Below are 24,694 nucleotides of genomic sequence, written 5' to 3' on the forward strand. Positions count from 1 at the left end.
AAAGCCATAGTATAATCACAAAACTGATCAACATTCTTTTTTGTTCCTCTGTTGAACTGCCACCTCTATTTATTCAATCACAAGAACCAGCCACTTACACCTCACTGAATTCTCCAAACTGTCTATGGCTGAAGACCTCACCCATATCTCTGTCACATTCAACCTTAACTGTTCCAAGCCTAGATTGATCAGCCTCTCATCCTTGACGCTCCATAAGTTTTAATCAAACCACTTCTACCTTATTCTTTATCTCACTTAATCTCACTCACCAATCAACCCTAACCTTGCTGACCTGTGTCAATTCCAAGCCCCAACATCTCCAATTTAAAGTTCTCACCCAAGTGTTTGTATCCATTTATGGCTACATGCCTCCTTGTTTTGAGAATTTCCTCCTGCACATTCTGACCATTTGTAACAGGCAATGCATTTCTTGCTGGGGAAATGAGGAGCAGGACTACACCTTCAGAACTCACACAGACATTCCGGTTGGCCGCTAACTTACCTAAAACTACCACATGAACTGCCTCGCACTGCTCCATTCACGGCCCAATCAATATCTGGCCCACTCACAAACTCCCCTTCAAGTCACACACCATCCTGATTTGGATCTCTATCACCCTTCCTTCACACTGTCACACTCTGCTGACTGCAGTAATGCAAGAAGACAGCTCACCACCAATTTCCCAAGAGTAATTAGAGATCAGCAATAAGTATTGACACAGTTAGTGAGACCCACATTCATGAACAACTAAAAAGGGGTGAGCTGCAAGTTGTGCTCATCAACTGGTTGAAGGATCATAGAAAAAGACCAATCTGTGCAGGGGTCTAATGGCCTCCATTTGAGAGGCAGGAAGTGGACGAAGTTAATTAAGTACTTTACTCTTGACTTTTCTCATGAAGCTAAAGATCCCCACAAAATGAAAGCATGTATTTTACATATTTGCATTCCTGGCATAGTGATTTGCATATTAGAAGTACATATGAAGAATTCAGCAACATGCTCCCCCGACCTTCCATTTGTTAATGTTAACGTTAACAGATAATGCCAAAATTCCTAACTGGTTCCAAGCATATGGAGTTCCATATCAGAAGTGTTAGTTTAAGATGTCAGAATGGCCTTACCTTATCTATGAAGACTGAAAGCCAATATGTTTCTCGTCTTTAAAGGGGCCGCAGCTTAAATGAAAATATATTTGAAAAATCACTTTGCTTTGTTTTATATGCAAGATTGAAGATAGCCCTACAATATGAGAAACAGAAATCAGCTAATCAGGTTGATGGTACCAAAATATTTCAGTCACATGATGAGAGCTTGAATCCAGTTGGTTGCTATTTTAGTAGGACTTAATGGAAAAGCAAAAGTGTTGAATGAAATCCTTTGAACTGTCTGTGAGCAGTTTGCAGCAACTGTGGTGTACCATCAACATCGCTACAGTTACACATAAAAAGGCTTACTTGAATGCAGAGTGAAATGGAGGGAGTGATATGTTCACAGCCATTTGGAGGAACTACCAAGGAAATGATGAATATTTCCCTCAACTGGCTCAGCTGAGGCAGTGGTTAACCATGTACAGGGGTGTACCTGTGATACATTTCATGTCCATTGGTAAGGCAATTCGAATTGATCTCAACCAAATTGCTGTCCAAACCTGCTGGTCAGACTAGCACCTATGATACAGCAGAAGAGGCATAAGGGAGCTTGCTCTCCTGGTACTTCCAAATGCCCTCAGATCCTGACTCTAAATTGTTGATGAAGTGCTAGAGAAAGGAAAGACTCTGACAGTCACTTACGTACCTCTTGCTCTGAATGGCACATCCCGATGTCGTATATAGAGATTTGATATCACTCTCAGCCCATCAAGGACATAATATCCAACAGTTTCCTGCACCCATTTGAAGAACTGATAATGTAGCAGAATGAAGCAAATCTTACAGTCACAAAGGGAAACAGTGGTTGTAATTTAATAATATAAATGACTCAAAATAATGATGATTAGTTCACTACGTTGAGTAACATTTGACTGATGTTTGTTGGAAGGATAAAGGAAAGGTAACAAGTGATGGGAAAGGACTAAGTGGATACTCAGCTTTAACACAAAGTAACATGGCGTGTGTTCTTTGGGACACAATAGCTTAGTTGTGTAATTTTATGGCAACAACAATGTAGTGAGGGGGCTTGATGCATGATTTAATGGAAGTAGCTGCAATTTGTATTGTAAATTACAATGCCAATCTTCCAAGATGAACATCAATCCTTCTCGTCTTCCTCATTCACACCTTTCTTTCTGTGGGTCATGCAATGTATAAGCCTCTTTATCCTAGCACTGGTTTAGTCTTTGTTAAGTGCTACTTTATGATGCATTCAGATGATGGCAATTATTTTGGAGAGTTTAGGTAAAATATACAGTAATGTCCCACCTGAGGAATCCAAGCAATGGAATTATTGCTTTAATTTCCTCCTAGGCTGTTCAATAGTAATTCAGGTAATGGGATCGATCTCATCATTTTACTGCTCAGCAGGAGCTACCAAATGGGATTATCAACAATGACTGCAGTAGCAGCCCACATTTCCAAACTGCCAGCTGTTCATTGTTTCAGGATTAAATAACATGGATGTCATAAAATGCAGCATTATAAAAATATCATGGGAGTTTCCTGTATATCTTATTAGTGGAATAAAATAGCTATTGTTCAATAATGAATGTAGTCATCTTTACTGAAATCTCAGAATTTCTGCTCCATGCTTTCCCAAGCAAAGCGCAGTTTTATAATGCACTCATTTTCTGCTGTGTTAATTATGGTCATCTGGTGTTGAAGATATTAAATGCAGTCCAAACTGGGAGAAAGCCATGCAAATTGTGTTAGGATCCGTTAGGAAGGATACATGCAACAGATGAACACTGTTTTCATATCAATGTTTGTTTGGGATTAATCTGTTCTTTCATTTTCACCAAAATCACGGTTTTGGTCTCAACTATTTGGTTAACGTGAGAAAGTAATAAGCAGTTTGGTTTGTACAGCTATCTCCTTATGGAATAATTTCTGAGTATACTATAACACATTGGTATAAACAATCTAACCCTGAAGATGGTTGGTTTATACCATGTATTTCAGCTCTTCCTTCATCATCACTATTAATGTTCTTGATATAAATTGCATGTCACGTTAGATTATTTGGATTTTTTGTTTGATTTCATTACTTGAGATGTTGTCTCATATAAGGTTGTAATCAATGAAGGACTTCCAGATTGCAAAGAATGACTCATGAAACTCAGATCCTCTTCAAGTATGACCCCAACCTTTATCTCTTAAGCCTGCTGCAGTGTTTCAAAGAAGTCCAAACCAAGCTGGAGGAACAGCACCTCCTTTGCCGATTAGCATATTACAGCTTTCTATCCTCAACATTGAGTTCAACAACTTCAGACATAAAAATGCTGAAGAATCTAGGGACTCCTGTAAATAAGGAAATGCAGCCTTCATCTTTGTGAAGAACTGGTTCTGTAGAAATAATGGCCCTTTTCAACTGGAGCCGACAAAGTGGGGATGTTCTGGGTGCAAAGGAAATTAGGAATTGGCAGCAACCTTCTGGGGATGAGATTCAGAAGGTTGAGAAACCAGGAGAAACTAATTTAAGCCCACTTCCAATATGAATCAACCTGAGTTTGGATTTCCTTTAATAGTGTAACTTTCTGTTGGTTAGGTGGCAAGCAGCATCTGTTTCAGGCAATGGACATGTAGACCTGGTTATTTTTGCAATCCTATCCTTTTCAACTGCTAAGTATTTTATTGTCCATCTAAATATTCACTATTACCTCTGAGTGATCCCATTTTCAAGAACTTACAAATGATTTGCCCTACCAACTGTTTGCAAAAATAACAGTGGTCAGTGAAACAGGATGCTAGCTTCAAATGGCACCAGGATAAGTAGCTCTTAAGATATCTGTCAACGTATCCTACCTAAGTTGTATATAGTGAGGTCTCTTGTAATAGCCAGCAGATTGGGAAGAATCATAGGTACCTCGTTTCGATCTTCCATCATTGAATAGCGAATAGGCAATGGTTATTTGTTAAGGAACAAATTCAGATATTGCAATAATTATACATTCTTTTCAGGTGAAAGAATACAACAGGAAAAGTGGCCCAACCATGGTAAACAAAAGAAATTAGGATAGTGTTCAATCTAAAAAGACATCATAGGAATTTACTAGAAAAAGATAGCAAGCCTGAGGAAGTTTTGGATTCAGCTAAAAAAGTATAAAGGGGTTGATTAAGAAGGGATAAGTAAAGTATGAGAGCAACTTTGTAAGCAACATGAAAACAGATTGTAAGGACTTCTAGAAATTTATGAAAAGAAGAAAAACGCTTAAAGAAGGGAAAATGTAATCCCTTGCATTATGAAATGAAGGAATTCATAATGGAGATCAGGGAAATGACTGAACAGTTAAACAACTATCAACTTCAGTTTCCATGGAAGATGCAAATAATTTCCCAGAAGTCCAAGGGAAGCATTGGTCTACTGTGAGGGAATCATTAAAGGAAATTAGTATGACTAACAAAATAGTGCTAAATAAGTTAATTGTGCTCAAAGCAAATAAATCCCCAAGGCCTGATAATCTCCATGCCAAGGTCCTATAGGAGGTGAACATAAAAATAATGGATGCACTTTTTATCATCTGTCAAAATTACATAGCTCTGGAATAGTCCTTGTAGATTGAAGGATGGCAAATGTAACCTTGTTGTTTAAAAATGATGGAGGGAGAAAACCACAAGTTATAAACTGGCTAGGCTAACATCAGTAGTAGAGAAAACACTGGACTTTCTTATAGAATAAGAATGCTTTGATAAAGCCCTACACAGGAGGTTTTTTTAACTAAATCACAGCTCATGTGTTTAGTAGTAATATCCTGGCATGGACTTAAACTTGGAGAGTCTTGAGCACCACAGTGTGGACAACAATTCCTGGCTTGCAGCATCTGAAGTAGTGTGCAGCTCGGGTTTAAACATGAAGCCATTGTTATCCACAACACAAGGTTCTGGTAGTAAGAAGCATTTCCACCTCTTTTGCTCCACAGTCGAATGAGAAGGGCACTATTGAGTCCAGATGCATAGTTAATGAGGTGAAAAGTAGAAGACGACATGAGCAATGTCACTGTGAACTATGGCTGTCTGGACGCATAGGTCCCACTCAGAAAGTATCCTGTCTGTAAACGGGAAATATCAGCCCACAGAGGTGTCTCAGGGAAGTGTTGACCTTCAGAGAGTTTTGGTTGTCCTTGACAAGCCACTGAAAGTTCGCATACAGTTACAGCAAACAATTAATGAAGGGACATGGTATATTTTATTTGTCTTTATTCTTTAATTGGATGCAAGCGTTGTTCCATCACATTTAGAGCAGAACAGGTAAGGATGATGCATTTCCTTCCCGAAGGTACATTAGTGAAGTAGAATTTTTAAAAAATAATAATTAGTGGATACTTCATGGTCACAGTTACTGAGACTGGATTTCAAATATAGAAATATTCACCGGATGAAATTACACCACCTCCTTCGGTGGAATTTTAACGCACATACCATGACATTAGCAAAGGCATTGAGATTACTGGTACTGGTGACATTAGTATTGTACCACTGTTTTCCTTTAAAGGTTGGCCTTTAGATTCAGAATAAGAGTTAATCATTTCAGTTTGGGGTGAAGAGGAATTTGTTCAGTCAGAGAGTGCTCAGTCTTTGGAAGTCACTGCCTGAAAGGTCTGTAGAGACTCAGACACTGAGTATCTTAAAGACCTTCTGTTCAAAAATACATGATATTGAACTAGGTCAGCCATGATCATTGCAGAACAGTATGGGTTCAGAGGGCCAAACAGCCCATTGTTGCTCCTGTTTCTTGTAAAATCATAGAATCCCGACAGTGCAGAAAGAGACCATCCAGCCCATTGAGTCAACACCAACCCTCCAAAAAGTGTCTCATCCTGACCCAGCCCTCAACCCTATCCCTCCAATCCCGCAGTTACCGAGGCTAATCCACCTAGCATGCTCATTTCTGAACATTACGGGGCAATTTAGCACGGCCAATCCACCTAACCTGTGCATCTTTGGACTATGGGAGGAAACTGCTGCACCTGGAGGAAACTCACACAGTCACAGGGAAAATGTGCAAACTCCACAAAGCCCCATGTCTTACTTCTGATCTTATGAACTCTGTCTTTCATGTTGATACTGCTTTTTTGCCTCAGTGTCTACAGCTATTATTTTCTTGCTTCTGCTTTTAGTCAGAATTTATATTTTTCTTGGATTTTAACCCCTATTTTGGATCTTTATTTAGTTCCTTCTTGATATCTATTACCACTTCCTTTGCTTTCTGTTCTATGATCTCTATTCTGCCTTGCCCATTAACCTGACCTTCCCTCTTGTTCCACTTGCCCTTCTCCATTATTCAACAGTATAAAACCCATCACAGTTCCTTCTTGTTTCAGTTCTGAAGGAGAGTCATATTGAACTTAAAACATAACTCTGCTTCTCTTTCCTTGAATGCTGTAAGACCAGCTGAGTTTTTGCAGCACTTTCTGTTTTTATTTCGTCAAATTCTATTTGTTTAACGCTTTATTCCAGTCACCCACAGATACATGCCTTGCTTCCCTGAAATTTTATACTATTACCTTCAGCCACTCCTTGCTGTAGTGATTTCCACACTCTTACCATTCCCTGGGGAGAAAAGTGTCTTCAGAATTCTCAGTTTAATTTATACTGATTATTTTATATTGATTCTATTCTAAAATGTCAACATTTATTTCAACTCAATTATTGCATGACTGGGTTCACGTTAAAATAAAGATTCAAAGTTTGTGAGAAGATTTGTAGCTCGGGTGCTCGTTGTTGTGGTTCTGTTCGCCGAGCTGGGAATTTGTATTGCAGACATTTCATCCCCTGTCTAGGTGACATCCTCAGTGCTTGGGAGCCTCCCGTGAAGAGCTTCTGTGATCTTTCCTCCGGCATTTGTAGTGGTTTGAATCTGCCACTTCCGGTTGTCAGTTCCAGCTGTCCGTTGCAGTGGTCGGTATATTGCGTCCACGTCGATGTACTTATTGATTGAATCTGTGGATGAGTGCCATGCATCTAGGAATTCCCTGGCTGTTCTCTGTTTGGCTTGTCCTATAATAGTAGTGTTGTCCCAGTCGAATTCATGTTGCTTGTCATCTGCATGTGTGGCTACTAAGGATAGCTGGTCGTGTCGTTTCGTGGCTAGTTGGTGTTCATGGATGCGGATCGTTAGCTGTCTTCCTGTTTGTCCTATGTAGTGTTTTGTGCAGTCCTTGCATGGGATTTTGTACACTACATTGGTTTTGCTCATGCTGGGTATTGGGTCCTTCATTCTGGTGAGTTGTTGTCTGAGGGTAGCTGTTGGTTTGTGTGCTGTTATGAGTCCTAGTGGTCGCAGTAGTCTGGCTGTCAGTTCGGAAATGTTCTTGATGTATGGTAGTGTGGCTAGTCCTTTGGGTTGCGGCATGTCCTCATTCCATTGTCTTTCTCTTAGGCATCTGTTGATGAAATTGCGCAGGTATCCGTTTTTGGCGAATACATTGTATAGGTGTTCTCCTTCCTCTTTTTGCAGTTCCGGTGTGCTGCAATGTGTTGTGGCCCTTTTGAATAGTGTCTTGATGCAACTTCTTTTGTGTGTGTTGGGGTGGTTGCTTTCGTAGTTTAGGACTTGGTCTGTGTGAGTGGCTTTCCTGTATACCCTTCTGGTGAATTCTCCGTTCGGTGTTCTCTGTACCATCGCGTCTAGGAATAGGAGTTGGTTGTCCTTTTCTTCCTCTCTAGTGAATCGGATTCCTGTGAGTGTGGCGTTGATGATCCGGTGTATGTTCTCTATTTCCGTGTTTTTAATGATTACAAAGGTGTCATCCACATATCTGACCCAGAGTTTGGGTTGAATTTGCGGTAAGACAGTTTGTTCTAACCTTTGCATTACCGCTTCTGCTATGAGTCCCGAGATCGGTGAGCCCATGGGTGTGCCGTTGATTTGTTCATATATTTGGTTGTTGAATGTGAAGTGTGTTGTGAGGCACAGATCCAGTAGTTTGAGTATGCCGTCTTTGTTGATAGGTTCAATGTCCTGTTGTCTGTTCTGTATGTCCAGCAGGTTGGCTATTGTTTCTCTGGCTAGGGTTTTGTCAATAGAGGTGAACAGTGCCGTTACATCGAATGAGACCATGGTTTCTTCCTTGTCTATGTGTATATTTTTGATGACGTCCAAGAATTCCTGTGTTGATTGTATAAAGTGTCTGGATCCGCAGATTAGGTGTTTCAGTTTCTGCTGTAGTTCTTTAGCCAGTTTGTGTGATGGTGTCCCTGGTAGTGATACTATGGGTCTGAGTGGGATGTCTGGTTTGTGCACTTTAGGTAGTTCATAGAATCTGGGGGTGTTGTTGCTTTCAGGTTTCATTCTCTGTAGGTCAAACCTGGTTATTTGTCCATTTTTTTGTAGGTTCCTCATTGTGTTGTTTATCCTATTGGTGAGCTGTGGGGTGGGGTCAAACTCCCTCTTTTGGTAGGTGTTGGTATCTGCAAGTAGTTGATGCGCTTTTTGGATGTACTCTGCTTTGTCCAGGATGACCGTCATTCTGCCTTTGTCTGCTGGTAGTATGATTATGTTCTTATCGTTTCTTAGTGATTTTAGTGCTTCCCTCTCCTTGGTGTTGAGGTTATATGTTTGTCTTTTCCTTGTTATCAGAGGTACGATACTTTGTCTCATTGTTTGTTGTGTCTCTTCTGTCAGTCCATTGTTCCTGAGTGTGCATTCTAGTGCTGCTAGGAAGTCTGCTGTCTTGGCATCCCTGTGGTTGTAGTTGAGTCCCTTGGCCAGTATTGTTCTTTCCGTGTCTATGAGCTGTCTGTGGGAGAGGTTTCTATCCCAGGTGTGTGTTGTGGTGTCCTCTCTGTTGTGTGTTAGTTTGGCCAGCTGCAGCGGAAGCGGCAGATTCAAACCACTATAAATGCCAGAGGAAAGATCACAGAAGCGCTTTACAGGAGGCTCCCAAGCACTGAGGATGTCACCTAGACAGGGGACGAAACGTCTGCAACACAAATTCCCAGCTCGGCGAACAGCACCACAACAACGAGCACCCGAGCTACAAATCTTCTCACAACCTTTGAACACCTACGGGCGAGAGATGCTAAGACAAGCCAGGAAATAGGAATCCTGTGCTAACCGCCTAAGCGTCACATACAAACAATTCCGGTTCCTGCATGATTGCCGAAAGAATCGAATCTTTCCACCATGTGTCAAATACAGACCACCAGTCAACAATCCACAAGCCAGGGACACAGCCAGGCAGAACGGATTCAGGATGATCCAGGTAGCGATTACAGACGCTCACAACAGACTTCACAAATACAGACAAGAAATTGCGCGCCAAAAATCGTTAATTTCAAAAACCACCAATCAGGAATGGACCCGGACCATAGAACAGGCCGTCACCATAGGATAGAACAGGACCACACACTGCAAAAAAACGGCACTAAAAGAAAAAGTGGCCAAACTAACACACAACAGAGAGGACTCCACAACACACATCTGGGATAGAAACCTCTCCCACAGACAGCTCATAGACACGGAAAGAACAATACTGGCCAAGGGACTCAACTACAACCACAGGGATGCCAAGACAGCAGACTTCCTAGCAGCACTAGAATGCACACTCAGGAACAATGGACTGACAGAAGAGACACAACAAGCAATGAGACAAAGTATCGTACCTCTGATAACAAGGAAAAGACAAACACATAACCTCAACACCAAGGAGAGGGAAGCACTAAAATCACTAAGAAACGATAAGAACATAATCATACTACCAGCAGACAAAGGCAGAATGACAGTCATCCTGGACAAAGCAGACTACATCCAAAAAGGGCAACAACTACTTGCAGATACCAACACCTACCAAAAAAGGGAGTTTGCCCCCACCCCACAGCTCACCAATAGGATAAACAACACACTGAGGAACCTACAAAAAAACGGACAGATAACCAGGTCGGACCTACAAAGAATAAAACCTGAAAGCAACAACACTCCCAGATTCTATGGACTACCTAAAGTGCACAAACCAGACATCCCACTCAGACCCATAGTATCACTACCAGGGACACCATCACACAAACTGGCTAAAGAACTACAGCAGAAACTGAAACACCTGATCTGCGGATCCAGACACACTATACAGTCAACACAGGAATTCTTGGACATCATCAGAAATATACACATAGACAAGGAAGAAACCATGGTCTCATTCGATGTAACGGCACTGTTCACCTCTATCGACAAAACCCTAGCCAGAGAAACAATAGCCAACCTGCTGGACATACAGAACAGACAACAGGACATTGAACCTATCAACAAAGACGGCATACTCAAACTACTGGACCTGTGCCTCACAACACACTTCACATTCAACAACCAAATATATGAACAAATCAACGGCACACCCATCTCTGGACTCATAGCAGAAGCGGTAATGCAAAGATTAGAACAAACTGTCTTACCGCAAATTCAACCCAAACTCTGGGTCAGATATGTGGATGACACCTTTGTAATCATTAAAAACACTGAAATAGAGAACACACATGGATCATCAACGCCACACTCACAGGAATCCGATTCACTAGAGAGGAAGAAAAGGATAACCAACTCCCATTCCTAGACGTGATGGTACAGAGAACACCGAACGGAGAATTCACCACAAAGGTATACAGGAAAGCCACTCTCACAGACCAAGTCCTAAACTACGAAAGCAACCACCCCAACACACACAAAAGAAGTTGCATCAAGACACTATTCAAAAGGGCCACAACACACTGCAGTACACCAGAACTGCAAAAAGAGGAAGAGGAACACCTATACAATGTATTCGCCAAAAATGGATACCTGTGCAATTTCATCAACAGATGCCTAAGGGAAAGACAACGGAATGAGGACATGCCGCAATCCAAAGGACTAACCACACTACCATACATCAAGAGCATTTCCGAACTGACAGCCAGACTACTGCGACCACTAGGACTCATAACAGCACACAAACCAACAGCCACTCTCAGACAACAACTCACCAGAACGAAGGACCCGATACCCAGCATGAGTAAAACCAATATAGTGTATAAAATCCCATGCAAGGACTGCACAAAACACTATATAGGACAAACAGGAAGACAGCTAACGATCCGCATCCATGAACACCAACTAGCCACGAAACGACATGACCATCTATCCTTAGTAACCACACATGCAGATGACAAGCAACATGAATTCGACTGGGACAACACTACTATTATAGGACAAGCCAAACAGAGAACAGCCAGGGAATTCCTAGATGCATGGCACTCATCCACAGATTCAATCAATAAGCACATCGACCTGGATCCAATATACCGACCACTGCAGCGGACAGCTGGAACTGACAACCGGAAGCGACAGATTCAAACCACTACAAATGCCAGAGGAAAGATCACAGAAGCTCTTCGCAGGAGGCTCCCAAGCACTGAGGATGTCACCTAGACAGGGGATGAAATGTCTGCAACACAAATTCCCAGCTCGGAGAACAGAACCACAACAAAAATAAAGATTGATCAACATCTTGGAGAGAAGAACACACTTCAATCGTGCTGGTAAAACCAAAGTAGACAAGTTGTCTGGTAGGACTGGGTGAAATAGAGTTGGATACATAACAGAAAAGTGCCCAGTGTTCCAAGATGATAGCAACTTTAAAAAAAGAAGTTAATGACTAAAAGAGATTGCAAATAGATTTAAAATACTGGAATGAGATGGAAATTGCTGCATTAGCCATTTCAGCCTGGCATTTGATCAACATTGATTACTTGATAGTTTCAATCAAAAAACTGTTAGTTGTGTTAGAAAGTATTGATATTTTATGATTCAAAGATTTGTGAAAGCTGACAAACAAAATATTTGATGTTTACAGCTTTACATATATATCTAATTTGTTTCAACTGTGTCTATTCAGATTTAAGTTAGAGCCTTTGGAACAGAAATAGACCATTCAGTGTTTTCATGTCTGGTGTATACACTATGCTCTTCATAGTATTGCCTTTCAAATATCTATTAACCTCAAATTTATAGTTATCCATTGACCCAGCCTCTGTACCATTTTAGTGAAAAGAATTCTATATTTTAAGCTTTTTAATATGAATTATTGATTTCCAGCATCATTCTTGATGAGTCTAACTCCACATTAAGGTTATAATGTGTTCTATGCTCAACAGACTGCAAACATGTCTTTACAGTATCTTTATTGACGTCTCAGCAAAAGGGTCACTTTTACTGTGTATACTGCATGGGAGAGATCAGATGACAACAGAGATATGAAAGGACATTTGTACGTGATTAACACTCAGTCCAAGCATTCCCTTTTTCACAAACAAAATAATCAAATTTGCATGCACCATGTGTAACTGAGTTGCCAAAGTTATCTAATATGAACTGAGCTCTTGTCATGCATGAATAATTCATTTTTCTCATCAATCTCTGCATATGCATTCCACAAATAGGGCAGAATCTTGTCATCCCCCAGAATGACCTGCGCTTTGGATGAAGTTTAGTAAATTGGGTGAAATCAGAGGAAGCTCTTGTCATTGAGAAAAAATGTTATCCAATTCTCCAAGCAAGTTTTGAACAGTAAGTTGAGAATCTCACTAGTGACCAATGCGAGATCTATTTGCATCCATTCACAATCGTTAGCATAGTGCTTTACTATAGGCTTCAATGTTTCCTATCTCCCCAACCAGCAGACAGAAACAATTCCCGACATAAAAGACAGAGAGGGTACCTCTCGCCACTTGCTCCTCTGGGCCTTAGACTGCAGTCACCAACATCATAGGGTACACTCCATGAGTAGTGATCACCCACACTCTTTCATGCATGGAAGACATATCTCACACCCTCATGGCACATCTCTGACCTACTTACAACACAGTTGTGCCCTTCAAAGCTAAAACCTTTTATTAAAGTACTGTTGCCAGAACACTTTGTGTCCAGGACAAACATTCATCCATGAATCGGAAAATAATACATCACAGGTCTCCTCACTTACACTTTTGACATTCACTCACTTTGCATCTCCATGGATGCTCACAACCTTTCTGCCTTGCCTTTTTGCACTTTTTCCCTCAGCCAGAGCTTAAAGGCTCATGCTTTGCTTTTTGTCTTGCCTTGTCCCTTAGCACAGACACAGAGTCAGGCAGCTTGTCATGCTTGTCAAGAGTCAAGAGTCATCAGTCAAGGAGGTGAAGATGTTGCTGTGCAACACCGTGCTATATCAGTCTCACACACTTGCCCACGTGACACCAGTGAATGTACCAAATACACGGCAGGTGCTTTAATCTAATGGTTATGGATCTACGTCGAGATGTTCCTCAGTCATTTTAAAGGAGTCAGCCTTCAGTCAAGGGCAGTGTCTAACATTAGGTTAGGGGATTAGACTTGGTCAGCTGGCCACTTGGGATGCTCAAATAGTCCAGATCATTTCAGTCCGTAAAGTGGGCTGCAGTCAGTGTTAGTCGTCCAGGAGAAATAGTAGCAGTAGGTCAGTCAGGGAGCTACACAGATATCATTCAGGGCCTTGTCAGTCATCAGTCTGGACATCCCATCCAAGTTAGTTAGGAATATGATCCATGGTCATTCCTGGGGTGCGGGGGTCAGCTCATTGGAAGTCAAGGGTGAGCTGTTTGGGCCACTGCTGTGGTGGGGAAGTTGAGTGTCATTTCTAGGATTGGAGGCAGCATTCCGGGACACAGAGGGGACAATAATTGTGAAGTCAGGAAATAGAAAATTGGGAAGGGTAGAGGTGGTAGTGCATTGGGGGACATGAGTTACTATGGGAAAGGGGGTCATCAGTGATCGCGACCACTTTACTTTCAACAAAAGCACAATGCAACATTTCAGTTCACATGTCAAAGTTACAGAACCAAGGCTCAGAATGTAATGTTGAGAGATGAAGTCAGAATTCAAAAGACTGTGTGGGTCACATTTGGAAGTTCAGTTGGATTCGACAAAGAATACAAGGAAGAAAGGAACATGGAGATTGGCAGTGGTGGAGGGGTGTTTTTGACTACCAGGTAAACTTGCAATTCATGACGCCAATCCCAATTTTTTTCCATACTTGTGTGACTCTTAAATGAGCACGGGGAATAACTGCATTTTCAAGTTATCTTTTTTTAACAGATCATCTTCATCTTGTCTAATTCTGTGAGCTTGAGATCTAGTCACAACACAGTCAGGAAACAAACCAAGATGTTCCCTCTGAAATATTTTAGTTTCTTTTCCCACCACTGACTGTTAAAATGGCTGCACAGACAACTGGCATGGATAGAGTAAGTGTTGTCTTTTCTGTCTGAACTCACAGGCTCTAATGATGAGAGATGTAAGGTTTCTCAAGGGCAATTACATGAATCTGTAATGGCAAAGATCGAAAGGAATCCTCAGAAAAAGAGACATCAGGCAAGGAAATGGGTTTTTGAAACTGTGGCAGTAGTATAAAAAGAAAGTGCTTCCTTAGAATGTACTGAGAAGGGAAACCTAACACCAGACATGCAATAAACTCTTCCATGATTAATGATAAACAGAATCAGATCATAGGAGATTCTGAATATTTCATTTCAAAAGGAAAGCTGTTTCCTTATGGTGCAATCAGGGAGGTAAACCAATCAAGTTACTAAGAGATATTGGAGCAAGTCTGTCGCTGATGCTAGTTGATATCATTTATCTTCCACAGGGCTTAATAAAGGAGAAAATATTAACTGAAAGCAAACATAGAGGTTTAAAATTAGTGTCATTGTAAAACATTGGATTAAAGAGTGACTTAGTAAATAGATAGATTGAAGTTGGAGTAGGCAGAGACATACTATAAAAGGCCTTTATAGAAGGAATTGATTTTATCTTGAGAAATAACAGCCAGTGATGGTAAAAGAAACTGAAATACTGTACTTCAGAAAGAACATCCTGGATTGTTCCTGACTGTGTTGTGACTAGATCTCAAGCTCATAAGATTAGGCAGGATGAAGAGGAGCCTTCGAAAAAAAACTTGAAAATAGAGCTATTGGATATGTTTTTGAAAATGTGAATAGAAAGGGTGAAGGTAAAGGGAATAAGGCTGATGTGTTTAGTCCATCTTCTTTAATAGAAAAAGCACGAATGGATCTTGAATTGAAAGAGTTATACCAAACAGTCTATTCAGAAGATGATCAGAATCAATGGCTGAATGTTATTATTTGAAAGGTTAACTACAAATGAAGAAATGGAGATCGCCATAAATTCCAACTGATGAGGATTGGCCAGTGATCCATCACATGGTTATTCATTTGAGGACAACAATTAAATTTTATGAAAGAGTCAAGGAATTCCAATGGCTGGTCACTCAGGTATGAGGAAAATGCAGGCTCAAATATGGCGCCATTTTTATTCGTCCCAGATTATGTAAAGATGTGGTCAAACGTTCCAGACTTGGTGTCAGGCAGTGGGAAAATCTAAGCCTTTAAGTAAACTGCAATTTTGATTCTGATATCAATTGTGTGGGATCCCTAACTAAAATCAGGAATGGGAATCAGTATCTTTTAACGATTAAACAAAAAATCCAAAGAACTGTGACGCTGGAAATCAGAAACAAAACAGAAATTTCTGGAAAAATAAAACATGTCTGGCAGCGTGTTTGGAAAGAAAGCAGAGTCAACATTTAACCGTGTTCTGAAGAAGGATCACTGCTCCCGAAACATTAACTCTGATTTCTCTCCACAAATGCTGTCAGACCTGTTTAGCTTTTTCAGCTATTTCTGTTTTTCTTTCTTTAAACAGTTATGGATGCTTCAGCAAGATTTTTGAGAGCTGTGCCTTTAGGAAAATTATTGCAAAAAAAGTAATGAAAGAAATAAGGAGTGAAATGAAAATATCACTATAATTGGAGAATGAATCTGAGATTGCAAAATCAGAAGTTAAAACCTACAGAAACCAAATTGGATGGTATGGAACTGCTTGAAAGATTAGATAGAGTGATGTTTTATCTTCCAGAAAATGATCAAAGTGACTTACAAAGACTATTACAGACCCGTGAATTTATTGGTGTGAATAGATCAGAAAAAAACATCTTCGACTATTTATGAAATTAATGGTGGGGATGCAAGCTTCCAACTCAATCCAGTGAAATTAGCTCAGATGAAGGAAGAGACTAAATTCATGCTGGACAATGGTATTATTGAACCAAGCTGTTGTGATTAGAGTTTGCCTATGGTGATGGTGCCAATCCAAACAGTCAGAGAACATAAAACATAGGAGCAAGAATAGGCCATTCAGGCCCCTCGAATCTACTCCACCATTCTATAAGATCATGCCTGATCTGTCCCAGGCCTCAGGTCCTCTCTCATAGCTCCTCATAGCCCCCAATTCCTTATATTTCAAAAATCTGTCTCATCTTTAAATACTTCCAAAGACCTAGCCTCCAGACATGGAGAGTCACCTTCACATTGACGACTGCTGTGAAATTAATAGCTATCCATTTTTATCCATTACAATAATAAAAAGGCTTCCAACTACTGGATAATTGCCATCTTCTCTCTAGTTTTTAACTCCTCACTAACTTGAATAGATGGATCTTTTCCAAGTCTTACACTGTTGTCAGTATTCCTCTAGGATCTTCTGTTATTTATTTACAAACTCCAGGAGGGCAGTACACTGACTCAGTGATTAGCACTGCTGCCTCACAGCACCACAGGCTTGAATTTGCTTCCAGCCTTGGGTGACTGTCTGTGTGCAGTTTACACATTCACTCCGTGTCTGCATGGGTTTCCTCTGAATGCTCTGGTTTGTTCCAACAGTCCAAAGCTGTAGATTGGCCACAGGAAATGCAGGGTTACAGAGATTGGGTGGGATGCTTTTTGTAGGGTTAGTATGGGCTGAATGGCCTGCTTCCACACTGTAGTGATTTATGACTCACCATCACATTGATGCTTCTTTTCTTATTTAAAGCTACCCCATCTCATTTTCCTTCTAACCTATTTTTTCAGACTATTGAATAGCCTTTAATATGGAGTTCCTAACTGACTCACCCTGCAGCCACATTTCTCTAATAGCAATCAAGTCATATTCACTTATTTTTGTTCATGCTAAAAGATGAAAGATTTAATCTAAAATTGTTTAATGTATCACATCTCCATGACCCTGGACTCTTTTGGCTATAAATTCTGTGAGCATGATCTTACTCTCCACAACCACCTGATGAAGGAGTGGTGCTCCAAAAGCTAGTGCTTCCAAATAAACCTGTTGGACTATAACCTGGTGTTGTGTGATTTTTAACTTTGTCAACCCCAGTCCAACATCGGGCCCTCCAAGTTTTGTCTATGCAATCATCTCATCTATCTTGTCATGAATACTGTGCACATTCAGATAAAGAACCTTAAGCTTGAATGTTATACCATTAATACTGTCTCTGTTTCTAATTTCTGCTGCACTCTTCTGCTTATATTTTCTGCCCTTCCCTTCACACTTTACACGGTACTAGGTTAGAGTCCAACAGGTTTATTTGGAAGTCAGGGTGGAGGGCTTATGCCCAAAACATTGACTCTATTGCTCCTCGGATGCTTTTTGATGGCTCAAAAGCGCCACCCTTTTTGACACTGACTTTCCAGCATCTGCATCTTCACTTTCTCCTGGTTCATATCGATAACTTAGTTGTACTCAACCAGACTTTGGAAAAACGTTTATGTTATTTATCTGAACTGTTTGGTTGCATAGAACCATTTTGGTTTTACATCTGGTTAGAAGGACATTATCAAAGGCAAAAGTGATTTTGATTTTGGGCGAGTGCATGCTGTGGGACAAGGCCACATAGCATCTTAAGAAATGAAAGTAAAGACAATGTTGGATCATCCCATGCCTAGCACAAATACAAAATTTTGTGATGTATTGCATGAGTGGATTTTATTGGAAAGCTACTACAACCCATGGGCCTAATGGCTTCTGTGGCAAATTTATTTAAAAAAAGAAGAAATTTTGAATGAACACCAAATGACAAAGTTCTTTTGACAACTTGAAAGCTGTGCTGACAGCCACACTGCTTTTAACAGTACTAATAATGAGAAGTCATGATTTGGAGATGCCGGTATTGGACTGGGGAGTACAAAGTTAAAAATCACACAACACCAGGTTATAGTCCAACAGATTTAATTGGAAGCACTAGCTTTCGGAGCGCCGCTCCTTCATCAGGTGGTTGTGGAGGACACAATTGTAAGGCACAGAATTTATAGCAAAAGTTTACAGTGTGATGTAACTGAAATTATACATTGAAAAATTGACTGTCTGTTGAGTCTTTCATCTGTTTGAATACCATGATAGTTTCACTTCGTTCATGCGTAAATCACAAAAGCTTTTTTTTAAAAGTTGCATTCTCAGGTTAGCTGTTAACAATGGGTGATAGCGAGACAATATGTTGAAGGTAAAAGAGATCAAAAGAGAAAATGCTGGAAAATCTCAGCAGGTCTGGCAGCATCTGTAAAGCTTTGACAAAGGGTCAGTTAGACTGGAAACGTCAGCTCTTTTCTCTCCTTACAGATGCTGCCAGACCTGCTGAGATTTTCCAGCATTTTCTCTTTTGGTTTCAGAATCCAGCATACACAGTAATTTGCTTTTATACAATATGTTGAAGGTGTTAGCCCCCTGTGTTCTCTGTCTATGCCATGGTGTTTAGATTGATTCTATTCTAAAAAGTGAGATAACAGAGTTTTACATGAATCTATGCAGTTTTTGCGCTCAGAGTTTTACATGAATTCATGCAGTTTTTGAGCAAAGTACAATGTAACTCTGCAGGTACAGATTCACCCCACAAAATATATGTGTGCATGTGGGTCTTTGTCTATCAGTGTGCGTGTGTCTGTCTGGGTTGGGGCTTGTGAGTGTGAGAAAGTGTATGTGTGTGTGTAGTGAGTGCAGAGTGTCTTAAGTCTGTGACGGGGTGCATGTGTAAGTGTGGGAGTGTGTGTGTCTGTGAGGGTGTGTATGGGTGTCTGTGTGCGCATCTGTGTAAATGTGTGTCCGTGTATATGTGTATATAGGAGTGCCTCTGTGTGTGTGTGTGTGTGTGTGAGTGAGTGTGTGTAGGAGTATCTGTGTGTGTGTATAGTGCAATGGTGGTCACCTGTAATGTGACATGAACCCAAGGTCCCGGTTAAGGCCCTCCCTGTGGGTACGAACTTAGCTATCAGCCTCTACTTGGCCACTTTTCGCTGCTGCCTATCCCAAAGCCCACCTTGTGATTTACACATGAAAGAAGTGAAACTAACATGGTATTCAAACAGATGAAAGACTCAACAGACAATCAATTTTTCAATGTATAATTTCAGTTACATCACACATTTTTGCTATAAATTCTGAGTGTTAGGATTGAGCCCTCCACTATCACCTGATGAACTAGTGACACTCCGAAAGCTAGCGTGCTTCCAATTAAACCTGTTGGACTATAACCTGGTGTTGTGTGATTTTTAACTTTGTACACCCTGGTCCAACACCGGCATCTCCAAAATATGTGAGTGTAGAGTGTCTTAAGTCTGTGAGGGGGTGCATCTGTGAGTGAGTGTCTGTGTGCGTGTCTGTGTATATGTGTGTCCTGTAGTGTGACATGAACCCAAGGTCCCGGTTGAGGCCCTCCCTATGGGTGCCGAACTTAGCTATCAGCCTCTGCTTGGCCACTTTTCGCTGCTGCCTGTCCCAAAGTCCACCTTGGAGGATGGTCACCCAAAGGTCCAAGGTCGATTGTTCTGGACCGCTGAAGTGTTCCCCAACTGGGAGGGAACACTCCTGTCTATTGATTGTTGTGTGGTGCCCATTCATCAATTGCTGTAACCTTTGCTCGGTTTCCGCCATGTACCATGGCTCAGGGCATCCTAGCCTGCAACATATAAGATAGACAACATTGGCTGAGTCACATGAGTACCTGCCATGTACATGGTGTGAGGTGTGCCCACGTGTAATAGTGGTATCCATGTCCACACTCTGACACGTCTTGCAGCACCTACCATGACAGGGTTGTACGGAGTTGTCCTGAAAGTCGGGCAGCTTGCTACGAACAATAATCTGTGTGAGGTTTGGCGGTTGTTTAAAGGCAAGCAGTGGAGGTGTGGGGAAGGTCTTAGTGAGGTGCTCATCCTCATTGATAAGGTGTTGCAGGTCACGAAGAACATGGCGTAGGTTTTCAGCTCCTGGGGAGTACTGAACAACGTAGGGTACCCTGTCAGTTGCAGCACGTGTCTGTCTCCTGAGGAGGTCATTACGGTTCCTTGCTGTAGCACGTCGGAACTGGCGGTCGATGAGTTGGGCATCGTACCCCATTCTTATGAGGGTATCCCTGAGTACTTCCAGGTGTCCGTCACGTTCCTCCTCATCTGAGCAGATCCAGTGTACACGTAGGGCTTGTCCATGGAGGATGGCTGTTTTAATATATTTTGGGTGGAAGCTGGAGAAGTGTAGCATTGTGAGGTTGTCTGTGGGCTTGCGGTAGAGTGTGGTGCTGAGGTGTCTATCCTTGATGGAGATGCATGTGTCCAAGAATGAGACAGATAGTCAAGAGTAGTCCATGGTGAGTTTGATGGTGGGATGAAACTTGTTGATATCACTGCGTAGTTTTATCAGTGACTCCTCGCCATGGGTCCAGAGGAAGAAAATGTCATCAATGTACCTGGTGTATAATGTTGGTTTGAGATCCTGCATAGAGAAGAAGTCTTGTTCGAACCTGTGCATGAAGATGTTGGCATATTGGGGTGCAAATTTGGTCCCCATGGCTGTTCCATATGTCTGGATGAAGAACTGGTTGTCAAAGGTGAAGACGTTGTAATCGAGGATAAAGCGGATGAGTTGTAGGACGGTGTTTGGAGATTGGCAGTTGTTGGTGTTGAGTACTGAGGCTGTTGCCACGATGCCATCATTGTGGGGGATGCTGGTGTAGAGTGCTGAAACATCCATTGTGACAAGGAATGTTACCGGTTCGACTGGTCTGTGGATGCTAGGTTTCTGTAAGAAATCCATCGTGTCGCGGCCCTGTACAATAGGTTTCAAGATGCTTTCAACATAGCCAGAAAGATTCTCACAGAGGGTCCCATTGCCTGATACGATGGCACGTCCTGGTGTATTGGCTTTGCGTATCTTTGGAAGGCAGTAGAAGTCACCTATGCAAGAAATACGTGGGATGAGGGCACGTAGGGAACTCTGAAGGACTGGATCCAAAGTCCTGATCAATGTGTTTAATTCATGGGTGTGTTCTTTGGTCGGATCAGCTGGTAGTTGCCTGTAGTGTTCCTGGTTGTTCAGTTGTCGGTACACTTCCTTGCAGTAATCTGTTCTATTCTGAATGACAATGGCTCCTCCTTTATCTGCTGGTTTGATGACAATGTTGTGATTGGTTTTGAGAACCTGGATGGTGTTGAGTTGTGAAACGGGTTATGTTTTGCTCTATCTTGTGGGTACGGCTGATGAATCTGGCATTTATATATTTCCTGACGGTTTGAGCATACATGTCAAGCCCAGGGCAGCAGCCCTCCAGTGGGGTCCAAGTTGACATAATCTTTGGTCGCTCCTCTACAGATCCCTGTGATGACTGTTTCAGTTCATCAATGGGCTCATTGGAATTACTGCTGGCACCTTGAAAGAACTCCCGGAGTCTTATTCATCTGATGAACTCCTCCGTGTCTGCTGCAAGAACCAAATGGGTCCATTTTGGTGTTGGGGCAGAAGTTGAGACCCCTGCTCAGGACTTCAATCTCTTCAGGTCGAAGAGTGTGGTCCGATAAGTTGATAATCGACTTTCCCGCAATGATAATGTTCTCTACTGTGGTGTCAGGGTGGGCTTTGCCATTGCTGGTGAGAATGCCAACTTTCTCCAGTTTTTTGTTCTTGGTGTGCATGTAAGTGGTGTAATTTTGTCGCCTTGTCTGTTTGGCAATGTCACGTAATTGTACAGCTGTATCCGGAGCGCAGGATAAATTTTAAGGTTGCTGTAGAGTTGGTGTACGAGATGATTGAGGAGCTTGCCAGAGGTGCAGTGGCAAAGTTTCTCTGCATAGTCTGTGTTGTAGGCTGACTTGAGTGAGTTTGTGATCCGTAATCCTTTTGGGATCTTTCATGCTTGCATGCATTTCTGTAGAAACTTGATGTCTGTGTCGATATGTGCGATCTTCTTGGAGATCCACTCTCAGAAACTCACAACCCCCACCCCAGACACATACACACACTCCCACATTCACGCATGCACCCCCTCACAGACCTAAGACACTTTACACTCACATACACACACACATACACTTTCTCACACTCACAACCCCCCAACCCAGACACGCACACAGACACACACACGCACACATGCACACACATATATACACGTTTGTGGGGTGAATTTGTACTTGCAGAGTTACATTGTACTTTGCTTAAAAACTGCATGAATTCATGTAAAACTCTGTTATCTCACTTTTTAGATTAGAATCAATCTAAACATCATGGCACAGACAGAGAACACAGGGGGCTAACACCTTCAACATATTATCTAGCTAACACCAATTGTTACAGTTAACCTGAGAATGCAACTTTTAAAAAGTTTTATGATTTACACATGAAAGAAGTGAAACTATCATGGTATTCGAACAGATGAAAGACTCAACAAACAATCAAGGTATTTTTCAGTGTATAATTTCAGTTACATCACACTGTAAACTTTTGCTATAAATTCTGAGCCTTACAACTGTTACCTCCACAATCACCTGATGAAGGAGTGGCGCTCCGAAAGCTAGTGCTTCCAATTAAACCTGTTGGACTATAACCTGGTGTTGTGTGATTTTTAACTTTGTACTCCCCAGTCCAACACCGGCATCTCCAAATCAGTCACAAGCCACGTATCACTGACCTGACTGAGAGTGATCATCAGATTCTTTTCCAGATACTCTCCAGATGTGCACACTGTTTTGTCTCAAGCCAGATACTTGTCTAGAAAATGATTCAGCTCCTTGCAGTTTACCTCTTGCTGGATATGCCTTCTTCTCCTTTACCTAATGCCCTCAACATTACTTACATCCTGCCCTTTGTTTGTAGCTGTGATGCCCTCTTGGCATGGAGCACCTTCTAGCATGATGCAAGGTCTAGTCCATTCTGCCATGGTATTCTCAGTGTATGTTCATTGCTTCCCTAAGAGTAAGTTTCTCCTCTCTCAGTAGATGTGCTGTCACTGTGAGATGGCTTATACCAAAAAGAGTTTTGTCTTTAATCAAATCATCTTTCAGTCGCGCAAATTCACAGGGTTCTATGAGCTGAGTGGATAAAATCACACATTGACCAGAAGACACTTTTTCAACCTAAGTCTTAACGTTGAACATGTCCCGTCATAAATTACATTCACTTGGTGTTCAAAGATTGCTTTCGAGTGTTTCAAAATATGTACAGTCGTTATTTCTTTCTTCATGGAGGTTCAGGGTAGAGCACACTCTGAAACAATTTCTTCCCAATCGTGGTAAAAGCTCAGATAATCTAAGCTGCTGTGTCTTGTTACAGATCTGTCACTATTTCATTATTTTGGCATTGTGTGTGGAAGAATTGCTTCATATAACCTTGCATTTTGAGCTGGGAGAGGAAAGGCTATAGCCATTGACCCTTACCCAGTGTATTAATGGTGGCAAGTTTCTTTGGTCTTCTTTTTTTCATTTCTTTCAGGTGCTTGTGGCAGTTTGCAAAACCCTGAATGTTCATGTGTGTCTCTATTGTTAGCTGTGTTTTTGTTCGATAGCTCTTCAACACTCAATCTCAGCTTCACTTCTGACATGTCCTGAGCTCAGCAGACAGTATGCTCCTTTGATGTCCTCTTTCTGTTAGACAAAACAGTTTCTCTTCATCTATCTTACCGATTCCATTAATCATCTCAAATATCTCAATTAGATCACCTCTTATCATTAATCTTCAATATTCAAGGAAATACATGGATTGTCTACGTAACTCATAAATTACCTTTCCTTGCCCCACCATACTTTCAGTGAATTTACATTGCACCCTCCTCAACAGCAATATAACTAAGGTATACTACTCGTAACTGAATGCCCTCTGTATTAAACCATCATAAGATAAAAGCCAATACATACTTTTTCAATTTTCTTTACATATTCACAAGCTTTTAGTGATTTCTGTGCTTGGATTCTTAAATCTCTGCAGAGTTCTAGTTTTCTGCATTTAGAAGATATTTGATCTGTCTTTCTTGAGTCTGAAGTGACTGACCTAACAGGGTCTGATACAGAACTCAGTCTGCCAGTTTTGCTTATTTACTTAATCTGTCAAAGACCTTTAGCTACTTTCTCTTCTCATCTACACTACACACTATTCGATCTATCTAACTGTCATCAGGAACTTACATATGTCATCTGCTATTGTCATCCCCATTTCGAAATAGGTAATAGTGAAAATCTGAGGCCACACTGCTGATCCCTGGGGGCATCACTCATTATATCCAGACAATTTGGGCTACATGCACTTGCAAATTCTCCCAGTCGACTACCTTCGAACTACTTCTCTATCCAAGCTGATGTTTCGCATCCAAATCCATGATCTCACACTTTTGTTCCAATAGCCTCTGTGAAACTTTACTGAATGCAATTTGAAAATCCATATAAGTAATAGAAT

General features: G+C 41.3%; 1 pseudogene; it reads right to left on the reverse strand.

Annotated features, from left to right (window-relative positions):
- Window positions 1-24,454, reverse strand: part of LOC148149791 (uncharacterized) — a 55,980-nt pseudogene extending 31,526 nt beyond the window's left edge.
- Between the last annotated feature and the right edge of the window lie 240 nt (window positions 24,455-24,694).

This window comes from Chiloscyllium plagiosum, unplaced genomic scaffold (genome assembly GCF_037043375.1).
Source record: "Chiloscyllium plagiosum isolate Xiang-an unplaced genomic scaffold, Cpla_swu_hap1 HiC_scaffold_6, whole genome shotgun sequence".
Taxonomy (NCBI): Eukaryota; Metazoa; Chordata; class Chondrichthyes; order Orectolobiformes; family Hemiscylliidae; genus Chiloscyllium; species Chiloscyllium plagiosum.